General features: G+C 37.9%; 1 long non-coding RNA gene across 1 annotated transcript in view; it reads right to left on the bottom strand.

The window, feature by feature from the left end:
• Positions 1–255: 255 nt before the first annotated feature.
• The window catches only part of LOC148126926 (uncharacterized), a 102935-nt gene continuing 89269 nt past the window's right edge, over positions 256–13921 (bottom strand). Inside the window, exons 2-3 of the long non-coding RNA XR_015741427.1 lie at positions 1375–1423; positions 256–420 (exon numbers count right to left, since the gene is read on the bottom strand). This is a non-coding gene — a long non-coding RNA (uncharacterized LOC148126926). The remainder of the gene's footprint in view (positions 421–1374; positions 1424–13921) is intronic.

Genomic DNA, 13921 nt, shown 5'->3' with positions numbered 1-13921 from the left:
AGATGTTAATTTGCACCTATTCTATTCTTTCCAGTACATGTTTCCATCTTACCGGGAGGAAGATTGTTACCTTCCAAGTTATTTTTTCCCTATTTCAAAAAAAAAATACCCTTCTAGAGTTTTCTTGCTTCCTTGTTTAATCATGAGCTGCATTTTGGCTCTTTGTTTTCATTTTTCTTCAAAAGTGAGAAAGGTTAATGAGAGACAAACAGAAACCTTTTCCAGCAGCCTTGTGTTTTGATCTGTACGGGTAGGGATGTAACAATACTGTTTATCAAATGGTTGGATTCTTGCCCATGTATGGATACTTTTAACATACAATAAAAAACTGCTCTTGCAGAAAAAGATGTTCTTTATTAGTTGCAGACAGCAGCATCAGTTGGTCTCAGAAAATGTGCCACCATTTTTCTTGTTCAAAATCTAAAAAAGAAAGCAATAGTTAATATTATTTTTTGAAAAAGAAAAAAAAAGATTGTACAACTTTAATTTTAAAAAAGGTTATTATTGTTAATTGTATTTACTGCCCCATTGACAGATATATACAAGTGATGGAACTGTACAGTCTCCATCATGGCACATAAATTGGAGATAGATAATCTTCTTCTCCCATGATATATCCAGGGTGCGTGCATTTAGGGAAGTAAGATAATCAGAATTGACCTTATCTTAATCTGAGTCCATTCTGCTAATGCACTAGTTTATATGTAGATGAGCCAAATGTAATTCTGTAAGATTTTCTAATTTGCCCCAGACGTCTTCCAAAATATTTCAAAATATACAAGACTTTAATTCTAGAATCCCTTCTTTCCTGTATTGATTGAGTTCTGGAAAAGTAGGATTTCTGATCATAATAAGAAAGCCCTAAGGGAATCTCTTCAAGGGTCGCGAGAAAGCAAGGTCAAAGAAGTAATAACAATGGCTAAGGCTAGATGATTGCAGCCTCACCCTATTTGTAATGCATTTTTTTTCATACCTCCACTGGACACTTTTAAATACCACGGATAATTACATTCTATACAAGCATATGTAATTTTTTCCCTTCAAGAATGATTGATCCCACATATGCACCAATATTTTATTTGCCTGATTCCTTTTCTGTTGATTTACCCTGGGAATAAACACATGAGGTTGGGTTGGGAAGAAACAAAAATAAGAGAATAAATAGTGATGTGACCCCCATTTATGGTGAGTGCACTCTTCACAGATCTCAATATTTACATGTTGGAAGGGAGGAGCAGGTAAGAAATTGTGCAAACTGTAATCTAAAGTCTATATTAGATATGAGAAGGGAAACTGCAAACATAAGGTTCTGCAATATTAAAGGTATGAAAGGTGGAAAACTCATATAGCAAAGCAGCAATAATATAGACTCACCTGTACAACATAATTCCTTTGGTTACAATAGTGGATTCTGCTCTTCCTGCTTTAGAATATAAAAATGCCTTTGTCAGTTTAGCCCAAGGATAGACAGATTCAAAGTTGCTAAAGCTATTAAAATTAATTTCTATGGTTTAAGGTTGCTTTCAGTAAAATAAGGAAAAAAATGAATAAATTATTTGTCAATCCCATTCACAATGGCATTACTAGTTTAAATAGAAATCTATGAACACGACAACCCCATGCATGCTGTATCAGGTAGAGTAAACAACAACCAATGCAATGAAGCATAGATTCACACACTATGGCAAATCTTTAAAAAAAAATAATTATTTGTCATACAAGCCACAATTGTCCCAATAAAGCAAATGCTAATCCATAAATTATGGTTTTCAATCCATAACGGCAGGTTTAACAAAACATGTTAAGTCAATACTAAAGAAATGAAATTGTAGTTTAATAAAAGCTATGAACTCAGCTAGAGTGGTAAGTCGTGTAATTGGCTTTTCATCACTGACAAATGCAACCATCCCAAGTCAGATGAAAACAAGCATTTCTTCAAAATAATGCAAATTAATTTCTGGAATTCACTGCCACAGATTATGATTCATTCTATTAACTTCTATCACAAACCCAATATGTAACTCATATGTCATTGTGTTTATATTAAAAATGGTCTTTCAACATCTTTCAGTGATTCATTGACTACTATGAGCTGTGGTGGTGCAGTGGTTAGAATGAAGCATTGCAGACTAATTCTGCTGACTGCCAATTGCCAGCAGTTGGGCAGTTTGAGTCTTACTAGGTCAAGGTTGACTCAGCCTTCCACCATCCTGAGATCACTAAATTGAGGACCCAGATTGTTGAGGGTAATATGCTGACTCTGTAAACCACTTAGAGAAGGCTGTAAAGCAGTGTGAAGTGGTATATAAGTCTAAGTGCTATAATTAAGCTTGCAATTTAGTGTTACTCCCTTAATGTTTTTTTCAGAAGGCTGAAACATATACAGCCAAAGATTACAAGAATTTATGCATCACCCAACCACTATGACCTATAGGTGCATAGCAGGATATGTGTAATATAATAAAATGGCTTTGGCAGTCTAGCGGTTTTACATAATTCAATAAAACACATTAAATCCAATTTTAAAAGTGAAAGGAAAAAGGGGATGCAAGGACTACACAGAAAATAGACCTTGCAAAAGACTAGAAAATAAAAAGGTCTTCCAGCACTTTGTCAAATATAGGAAAGGTGGGATAAAGAAAAATATTTGCAAACTCGATATTCCAGTTTTCTGGACTTCTTAGAGGAAAGACCAATAAGGTCAGAAATGGATGATGACAAACTGCAGAATAATATTTCCAAAAGTTTCAGAAAGAAAGTCTATGCAGTAGATGATGTGTCGTCTTCATCATTATCATCATTTTAGCCATTGTCTATCCACTGCAAGATGAAGGCCCCTTCCATATGTTTCCCACCAATATCATCCTGAACTTTCTTTTGCCAATTGGATCCACAATGCTTGTTGATCTATCTTGTTTTAGATCTCTTTTGTGGATGCTTTGTATCAAGTGGGATCCATTCTATGACTACTTTAGTTGACCTGCCATAAGTTCTTCTTGCTATATGACGCAGCCCATTTCCATTTCAATTCTTTTACTCTTTTGATATTGTACACTGTCATTTGTTCTCTAATCCAAGTGCAAGTCTTTTTATCTTGTCTTGAAATACCAAGCATGTATAGTTCCATCATTTTTTTATCGATAGTGAGGTTAGTGTCCATGTTTCACTGGCATATGTTAGAGCAGGTAGCACACACTAATTGAAAACTTTTTTCATCAGGCATAGAGGGAGATTGTCCTTGAAAAATTGTGCTTAGCTTGCCAAATGCCTGCCAACCACATTTAACATGCTGTTCAATTTTCTTTATTGTATCACCTTCCATTGAGATCCATTAGCCAAGGTATATGTAGTGGTCTACTATGTCTAGTTCTTCTTGAGATATAAAAAAAAATCTTTCTTTGGTGAATTTATTAAACATAAGCTGGCTCTTTTTCAGGTTTCTTTTTAAGCCAGATAATGTGTACTGATATCATACAATGTATAAAACTGCTGAACGAATCCTCTTCCTAACATTTTATAATTGGCCATATCCACCATGAAACAGACTGAATATGTTGGTAGACTTGAAGAGTACGTGTGTGTGTGTGTGTGTGTGTGTGTGTGTGTGTGTAAAACCAATCAAGAGAGAAAGGCTCATGCTCCGATTCATATAAGCTTCGGCACCAAATTAAACTTGTAATGTGAGAATTTACTGATCTTGTAATCATCCGTCCTGCTGGTACGATGCATTTGGTACACATTTTATATAGAGTGTATTTAGCTGAAATGTATACACAACCTGTCTACAGGTCTACAATTCCTCCCACGTCAACACTGCTGGAAAAACAATTTCCCTTCTGCTATGTGGAAAACATAGCTTTCTAGGCAAGGAAAGCTTTGAGAAAGCCCTGTAAAATCATGTGATTGAAGGGAGAATGAATCAATACTGTAATTTTAAACATTTGCTGAATTTCAAAAGCTGAGCACTTCAGGCATATGCAGTAATGAAATACTCATTCAAAGGCCTATATGTCTAAATCTGGTCCACTCTAGAACCTAAATACTTTAAGTCACATTTCATACAAAATCATTTGTTTAACTCTGTAATGATAGATCCCTTTTGATAAAACTACTAAAGAATTTTCCCCCCCTTAAAATATAGTAGTAAAGAACCACTGTGGATATAAAATTACATGGTGCCAATACCTTTTATTATACATTGTCTGCTTTTGATTTGGTCCTTCTGCTCTATTTGCTAATTTTGTTCTTGACAGATGTTGGAATTTGCCACTTATTGAAGTATGCCCCTTTTAAAGTAATAGGAACAAAATGTAAATAAAAACTTCTTGGCTAGGAATTCAATATAGCTGGTGATTACTGTTAAATGGGCACTCCTTACACTTGTGGTGCACCTGACCCCTGTATAGTAAATTTACTTTTGCTTCCAAATTTAAATAGGCTCAGAAAAGCACAAAGCACTCTTGTGGTACTAAATGTCTGATTACGATGTCCCATCAAATTATTCCGATCTTGGTTGCAATTTCTTAAAAGGGAAAACAGAAATCTATGGCAGAAAGCAGGCTATACAGGTAGTCCTGACTTACGACCACAGTTGAGCCCAAAATATAAGTTGCTAAATGAGAAATTTGTTAAGTGAATTTAGCCCCATTTTACAAGTTTCCTTTTCACAGTTGTTAAGTGAATTGCTGTAGTTAAGTTAGTAGCCTGGTTGTTAAATGAATCTGGCATCGCTTGTTAGAAGGTTGCAAAAGGGGATCGCGTAGAATAGAATAACAGAGTTGAAAGGGACCTTGGAAGTCTTCTAGCCCAACCTTCTGCTTAGGCAGGAAACCCTACACCACATGACCCCGGGGACACGGCAACCGTCATAAATATGAAATAGTTGTCAAGGATCCAAATGTAAAGCATGTGAACATGAAGATGCAACAGTGGTTATAAGTGTGAAAAATTGTCTTGTTCAGTGGTGGGATTCAAAAACAAATTACTACCAGTTCTGTGAGCATGGCTTGGTGGACGTGGCTTGTTGGGCATGTCTGGGGAAGGATACTGTAAAGTCTCCATTCTCTCCCCACTTCTGGGGGAAGGTTACTGCAAAATCCCCATTCCCTCCCCACCCCACTAATCTACTTTCCAGCTCTGTCCTCTTGTGCAGGGCAACAAAAGAAGACCCAGCCAATCAGCTGGGACTTGGGAGGCAGAGAATAGATGGGGGTGGGGCCAATCAGAGGTGGTATTTTCCAGTTCTCTGAACTACTCAAAATTTCTGCTACCAGTTTTCCAGAAGTGGTCAGAACCTGCTGAATACCACCTCTGGTTTTGTTGTTTTTTAAAATGCCATTGTAACCTCAAAACGGTTACTAAACAAGTAACCGTTGTTACCATTGTATGCCTCAAATTATTTTTTTCAGCTTTTGCCAACAGTAAATTTCTAGCACACTGCAGATTGCCTTGTCACTTTGGAGGCTTCTGAAAAGTCCTCCAAGGTTTTGCTGCTTAGGTCTGGCTGGGGTAGAACTCTCGATCTTCATTCATAGATCACATCCCTTCTTCTCGTGGGATCCAGGCATGAGAGGCAGACTCTGTGCAAGGCTGGACCCCAAATCAAGCCTGTTAGAGAAACTGTCTGAGATAGTTGGCTATAGAAATTGGATAAATAAATAATCTCAGAAGGTTACAGCAAGCATAACAGCCAACAAATGTCATTTACTACCCAACTCCTTAGAAGTGGCTGCATTAACTGGCTAATGCCAACTGAAAAGATAATTCAACTGAAGGGCTATAATGACGTGAGCTTTCATATATGTTTTCTGGCTTAGACAATAAAGATTGTCATAGGCAAGCGGGGTGGGGGGAATGGGAATGTTTGGTGAGCTTGTTCCTTTCCCCATTAGTGATATTTACTGTCTTCATGGCCATAGAGTAACTGTGAAGCCTGTCCTTATTACTGTAATTTTGGTTCAGCAATGGATGTCTTCAGAAGTTGCTAGTGGGAAAATACACCTTAAAAAGCTGTTCCATGCTTTAAATGTCTTGTTTTTCAATCACTGCTGTAAGAATTATTATCCTAGTAAACAGCGGTGAACTGAAGCCTGAAAGAGCCTTGCTATGTTTCAGTAACATCAGTAGCAGTTACTAGCATTGCTACATTAGGGTCTGAGACACAGGATAAAACATATGTATCAATATTAACTAAATGCACTATATGCATTCCATTATGCCATAGTGAGAGTTTTATAACAGCAGAGTCACTTCTGCCATTTAAGACTATAGTCTCCATTTATATCATAAAACATACACGCTTGCTTAAGGCTACAGCATCATTTTAAGTTAAAACCTTTCATGTATTGCTACAAAGTGCCAGAGAAATGGGCTTTGAAAATAACAGAGAAGACAAAGAACAGGTGTTTTACCAACTTGCGTATCTGCTAACTGATTTTCCAACCAGTTTCTGCCCTTGGTAGTTTCCAGTACCTTCTTTGAGGCTGTGTTACTTTGAACTTGTGCTGAAAGGCTTTATGTTTTCTTTTATTTCCTAATTTGATGATGCCCTTCAGATATTTGGGGATGATTATTCGTAGCCAGAAATGGTATCTAAACACCCGAATGGATGCAATTCCATTTGCTAATCAGTAATACAAGTGAAAATTAAGAACAAAACAAACCCTACATTGGAATTAATAATGATGTCAAGAGGTGCAGAAGCTGAGAAAAAAGGAGCTGTATAGATTAAAGAGTAACTCACTTTTGATGACTCTAGTCCTTCAGACCTTCAGCTGTAATACTGCTCTGACTTTTAAGTGCCACAAGGCCCTTCTCTTTCTTTTCCTATCAACAGTAATTCTCTTCTAATGCCAGGGAAAAAAGGCTAATTCAATAATTCATGTTATCCTTGGAGGATGGAGAAGACTTTTAATGTCTCTTAGAAAAGATCTTACAAAACTGTCTTCCAAGAAGAAAGTTCCCCTGTCATTAATTTCTTTTTCCTGGTAAAAGTACCAGTGCAACATTTAAAGAAAATTCACTTCCTGGAAATCCTTGGGATTTCATTGTTCAGCTACGTGATATATTGTAATGTATTATCTGTTGTGAGACTTTAAAAACAAAGTTCAGGCTTTCTGTACTGAAAGTTGTGGATTAGTTTTAATTGTGGATACTACCTTAGGGTTAAAGGGCAACAAATACAGCAGTACCTCAGTACTCATTGTTAATTGGTTCCAGGAGGCACAATGAGTACAAAAAAATGATGAATACCAAATAAACTCATTTCCCAGGAAAAATGCAGCGAATTACAAGGCAGCCAGCACCAACAAATTCAAGTACCAAACGAACTTGAGTACTGGGACAAAATGTTTGCATCAAAATGCTCTGAATACCAAATTTTAAAGCAGCTGAGCACCACTGTAGAACAAAATCCATTAGCCTTGTGTAAGACTTAATAATGACAAGAGACAAGTGACTGAAATAAGAGTTTTATTTTAGAATAAAAATATTCAACAGATATTTATTTAGGCAGAGCAGTAGGAGGAAGACAATTGTATCCAGAGGAAGAAAGTAGCAGACAGATATAGTTTTTGGTGCATTGAAGGGAGTGGGGGGAGAGAGGAGAGTGGGAGAGAGAGGTAGAGGGAGAGAGCACAAAATATAGTAATTTATAAGCTCAGTGAAAATAATATTTACAATAATTCTAGTGGCCAAGTGTTTATGTATATAGTGAGCAAGCATTAATATGAGCATAAACACTAACAGAATTCTATTCTATTCTATTCTTAGCATCAACATTATTTTGGTTTCTGTTTTAGTATGACAACTAATCTTTTATTTTTTTAATCATTAAGCCTTTTTAAAATCAGGAGGAACCACTTGATCTGTCAGCAGAAGGACTTTAAATTCAACAAAATGCCCTAACATCAGAACATTCTTCTCAAAGCCACAGTATGGCTTACAACGTTTAAATTGGATGAAAACATTAAAATTAGATGAAATTCTAATTTCAGACATGTTATAAACATTGAAGCCTCACACTGGCAACGAACCTGGATTCAGTTAAAGTTTTTCATCTTCAAATACAAGCATGCTTCTTTGTCATGGTCTGTGTTTTCAAAATCCAAAATTTCAATAGATGATAAATACACACACACACACACACACACACACACAAAGTGGGAGGGAAGAAGAGAGGGAGGGAGGGAGAGAGAGAGAGAATTTTATAAGACACAAAGAAATTGGATTTAGAAAATGTTCATTATACAAGATGGGGAAATGCTCTGAGTACCAAATTTTAAAGCAGCTGAGCACCACTGTAGAACAAAATCCATTAGCCTTGTGTAAGATTTAATAATGACAAGAGACAAGTGACTGAAAAAAGAGTTTTACGATAGCTATTACAAGAAATTTGACTCACATTCTCTAAGAAAAAAATCAAGCACTACAGACATTTAGAATTCTGCATTCATACTTAAGTCAAAGACAAAACAACCAACATATGTGTCTTTCTCTTTCTCAAACATACATATATGGCTGTTGTAATTGACAGTTTTATTGTTTTGCTGAGAGTTGAGCTAACTTTCATGAGCTTTTTTTCTTTGTTTCTTTGTAGAAAAGACTTGTGTCTTCAACACCCTTCAGCATTCATTGTTATATTAAATAACCATATAATCCTGAGAAAACAAATAATTTTCTACATAAAAGTTTTTATATCAAAAAAGCTCAGTGTTTTAGGCCCAGTTCAAAGTTCCCTGTATTATTAGAACTTATCTAGCTGGTATTTTCTAGCTGGAAGGCACAACCAGAAATGTATTGGAGAGACAATACATGACCCCGAAGGGCTTTGGAGTTTAATAAAGACTATCGTGTTCTAGATATCATTGGCAACTAATTACAAATTCAGCAAATGCCAACTTTTCTAGGGAAGAAACAGAGGGATATGCATTTATAAACTGCAATGTTCAGCATGGATGAAAAAGCAGTTTACCTGCTGTGAATTTTGCAATTAGAAGAGTATGTTTCATGGTTATTGAAACAACAGGAATAATGGTAGGCATGGGGCAAAAAAAAGAAAAAGCCCACAAGGCAAGGCTACTTACTAGGAGAAGGAACAGATTTATGCAAAGGCAGAATGAAAGAGGGAGAGAAATCTCTTCTATCTCAGTTATTCCATTTAATCACTTCTGACTTGGTGAAATTGCCATCTTGTTAATAGAATGAATGACCGCAATACAGTCACTTCAGCACTTTTTGTACTGATTGCAAATAAGAGCATAATTTCTCAATATCTCCCCGGTTCTTCGGTGCCAAGTAGCTGAGCTGGGAAGGAGGAAGTGACATCTGGCAGGACTCTTCTTCCATTTATTGTCAGCACAATAGTTTTGGTTTGTTTCTTTGTTTGATATGTTTAGGATTTCATGTAAAAGGTAAACTAAGAACTTATATGTGAAAAAAGAATCCTGTAATGCATCACTCCCTTCCTAGAGCCAAAATAGAATAACTGGCCCATAATGATCTAGCTAACATCAGGACTAGAAGTCAGTGTTTCCTGCTGCCTAGTCTGGTGCCTTAACAATAGCACCAAACTGACCCCCCATTTTCCTGAATACTTTCTCATAATAGAAAAGGAAAAGTATTGTGAATATGAATTTGGGATACTTCCATACCATTCTTGTTTTAATCCCTAATCCCTCTAAAGTAACATGAATTTGTTCTGAAGCTGATTTTGTTGCTTCTGGTAGAAGTAAGAATACAGGAAGTGTTTATTCTAGCTGTCCTACATGAGCTTCTGTAGGAGGTCTGACTTTTATATCAGATTTCACTTGATTGCCCTTTATTCAAACAAGTTGCTTCTCATGAGGTTTCCTGTTTATATTGACCTTTAACACTTTTCCTCTTACCTCTACAGTGTCTTTTTTTTTTTCTAATCTGTTTTCCTCTTTCATTGATCCTTCCTTACTGAAGCTTGTGGACTGTAATAAAATAGTAATAAAGTCTGTCCACAAAGCATAGCATTTGCACCCATGAAATTAATTACCTACTCTTAGGCTTTTTATTTTTACAGATGCATCATCAGAGTCCATTTGTTAACTTAATTGTTGCCTGGGCTGGCAAAACTTTTCATAATATGATATTTTTCCAGGTGGGCAGATTTGCTAGAAAGCATTTGGTATGTTGGAAGTTACCATTCCCCACTCTTCTAGGGAAACAGCCCCCACCCTTTGTCAAGTAGGGCTATTAAAATAGCTGGAGCCAGCTTACTTTTCACAACAAAGGAAGGAAAAAATTACAGGCATGAGATACAGAGAAAAAACCCTACAAACTAGCTAAGATCCTTTCCCATAGAAATCAAATAGATGGCAAGTTATAAAAACTTGTGAAAAGCAAACCAAAAGGCATGGCAGGAAGGAAACACGATAGCAAACAAGCAACTACAAAGGATCAGGACCATAAAACCAAGTTCCCAGGAAAAGAATTCAACACACACACAAAAATCAAAGTCTTCAAAAATTCACACCTACAAATCAAAGAACCGGAAGTGTATAAAAGAGAGGTTTTCCTACTCACTTATTAGATTAATCCTAGGAACACTGTGAGATTTCTTACCTGCCTTCCTATTAATAAACTGATTCTGACTTTCAACACAGCTGACCAAATCATTTTGCATTTCTCCCAGCCGGGAAATTTGAATCCACAAAAGGAAAGAACTTTGCCTATTCCTTAAAGGGCAAGGCTTTTGTTTCCCTTTCCTCAGGTATATCAAAGCAAGCAGAAGTCATATGAAGAAATTCTCAAGATGTCCACATAAGAAAGAAAAGGTTAGAAAATATATTCTCTCTTATATAATAGCAAGATTTTAAAACAATGATAGTAATTACCCATAACAATTAATATTCATAGGAATCTCTGAGAGAGATCGTGTATCTTTATATTTATATGACCATAATTGATATAATGTATAGTATGTTGTTTACATCCTTTCTATGAAAAAAATTGCAAATTTTAATGAGCTCTTATACAGAAATGAACCAAATGAAATTCTCACATTGGGCAAATTTAATTATACATAGACATTCCAAGCATGAAGAAGGCCATGTTACATTAATTACTATGTAGCATTAAGACAGCAATATGATGAGAAAAGGGATAAATACGGCTAATATACTATCTCTAAAGCAGGAGAGCTGTGCCTGCTGGTCCTCCTTGTAAGATGAACTTACAGAACATAGAATAACAGGGATCTTAGAGGTCATCTAGCCCAATTCCCTGCTCAAGCAAGAGTGTCTATACCATTTCCAACAACTGGCTGTCCAGTCTCTTCTTGAAAACTTCCAGTGATGGAGCATCCACAACTTCTGAAGGTAAGGCATTCCACTGGTTTGTTGTTCTTACTATTAGGAAATTTCTTCTTAGTTCTAGGTTGCTTCTCTCCTTGATTGGTTTCCATCCATTGATTATTGTCTTGTAGGAATTGGGTATGCTTTGGTGAACAGTTTGTCCCCCTCATCTTTGTGACAGCCTCCCAAATACTGGAGCAGTGCTATCATATCTCCCCTAGTCCTTCTTTTCACTAGACTAGACATACCCAATTCCTGCAACCATTCTTTATGGTTCCTTTATCAGTGGAACTTTAGCAGACTGAATTCATGGCCTAAAGTTTGAGAAGGACAATGCTAAAACTAAAAGCAAATAAACATCTGGAAATCTTGGTTCTGCCTCCTCCAGTTACACTAATAAGGAATTCATTGAGTCCATTCATAATAATAAAAAAGAGTTTCCCTATTGCCACAAAGGTCACTAGTTCTGTCTCAAACAGAAGCTCAGTCAGTCAGATTTCTACAATAAGGCAAACCTGCTTCAGTGGGCTGTCTGACCAATGGTGTTTCCCCCGCCCCCTCATACTTCCTGGTTCTGGAGAAGAAACAGAGGAACCTCTAGATCAGTGGTGGTATTCAGTCAGTTCACACCAGATCGGGCGAGCTGGTAGCAAGGATTTGGCATGGGTTGCCAAACTGGTAGTAAGTTCTGGCTGGCCGCATCCCTGACCCAGTCACCCAGTCACCGCTGGCTCACTTGTCCCGCTCACCCAATCCTCGCTCACCCCACCTGCCTGATGCTCGCCCCTTAAGGTATTTCTGTTTTTCCCTCTCCCCAAAATCAGCTGTTCATATGATCAGCTGTGCCGGGATTCCCCTTGCTGAGGCCCAGGAAGGCAAAAAATGGAGGGAGGGGCTCAGCCCCCCTCCATTTTTTGCCTTCCTGAACCCCAGAGGAGCCTTCCGGGAGCAAAAACGCCCCCCCGAGGCTCCTCTGAGGCCAGGAAAGTCCCAAAACGGAGCATGGAAGGGTGCTCTGTGTACCTCCCATGCTCTGTTTTTTTCTTCCTGAGCCCCAGAGGAGACTTCTGGGAGCAAAAACAATGGGGTGGGGGTGGCTGCAAAAAAGAAAAAAAGTCATGCTCACCCAGTCACATGGCCATGCCCACCTAGCCACAGCCACCAAGCTACACCCACAGAACCTATAGTAATTTTTTTTGAATCCCACCACTGCTCTAGATGACACAGCTGTGTAATAGACTGTTAGTTCTGATCTGCACATACAGTTATGTAAGTCAACTACTTCAAAGAGCCCTGGTGGTGCAGTGGTTAGAATGCAGTATTGCAGGCTAACTCTGCCCACAGCCTGGAGTTCAATCCTGATGGACTTGAGATTGACTCTGCCTTCCATTTTTCTGAGGACAGTAAAACAAGGAACCAGATTGTTGGGGGCAAAATCTTGACAGTAAACTTCCTGGGGTGTGCTGTAAAGTGCTTTGAGGAGGTATATAATATAAGTCAAAGTGCTATTGCTATTGCTGTTAAAGTAACAGTTGTAAGAGGATGTTTTATTTGGCACACTATTCCAACAATTCATTCATTCATTAAATTTATATAATCTCCCATCTCACATATATGATTTTGAAACTCAAACAAAGTTAAAGAAACACAAAAAGCAATGCAACAAAATAACCAAACAAAAATAATTAAACATAAGTGGTGGGAACATATACTTGGTTTTCTTAGTAATACTGCCACTTTACAGACTCTATATCCATTTTCTAGGATCTAGAAGGTCAGCAAGGATGAGACTAATCTGAACTTGGAGGAATATTTTAACCCTGACTGGAACTGCCTGTCAAGGAAAGAGAACCAGCATAATATAATTCTGGCCAATCCTACCCCATGTCTCTAGAACAGAGGTGTCAAACTCACTTCATCACGGCAGTGTCCCATGATGCATTGGGACTTTCCTCCCCTTTGAGTGTGGGTGTGGCCAGCACATGAGGCAGCCAGCCTCATAATCAGCTGTGCCAGGATTCCCCTTGCTGAGCCCAGGAAGGCAAAAAAATGGAGGGAGGGGCTCAGGCCCCCTCCATTTTTGCCTTCCTGAACCCCAGGGGAGCTTCTGGGAGCAAAAACACCCCCCCCAGAGGCTCCTCTGAGGCCAGGAAGGTCCCAAAATGGAGCATGGAGGGGTGCTCCGTGCACCTCCCATGCTCTGTTTTTTTTCTTCCTGGGAGTTTGGCAACCCTGCTCTAGAATGATATAATGGCATTGAAGGCAACTTTGAGGACAAATAGAGCAAGAATGGATACACTATTCTCATCCCACTTCAGCCAGAAGTCATCTAGAATGCAACCAATGCTGTCCCAGGCCTAACTGAAATTTTACTAAAAGGCAAAATCCATTTCATTCAGGATTCTCTGTTCTATGAATCATAAATCAGTATGACCTTAAATGGGAAGGTGTAATTTCAGCTGAACCAGTGCTTTAGGGTTATCTGTGTCCAGACTCAGTAAGCCAGGATCCAATTGAGCCTAAATAGGCATCTTCTGTTCAGCTGGAGCAATCAGATAATGAGGCATAACCCCCAACCCCAAGTTTCAGGGCTAGATGCA

The sequence above is a fragment of the Pseudonaja textilis genome, chromosome 2, assembly GCF_049901715.1.
Source record: "Pseudonaja textilis isolate UNSWEBS1 chromosome 2, rPseTex1.2, whole genome shotgun sequence".
Lineage (NCBI taxonomy): Eukaryota > Metazoa > Chordata > Lepidosauria > Squamata > Elapidae > Pseudonaja > Pseudonaja textilis.
Note: the sequence above shows the minus strand (reverse complement) of the source record. Positions and strands in the feature narration are given on the sequence as shown.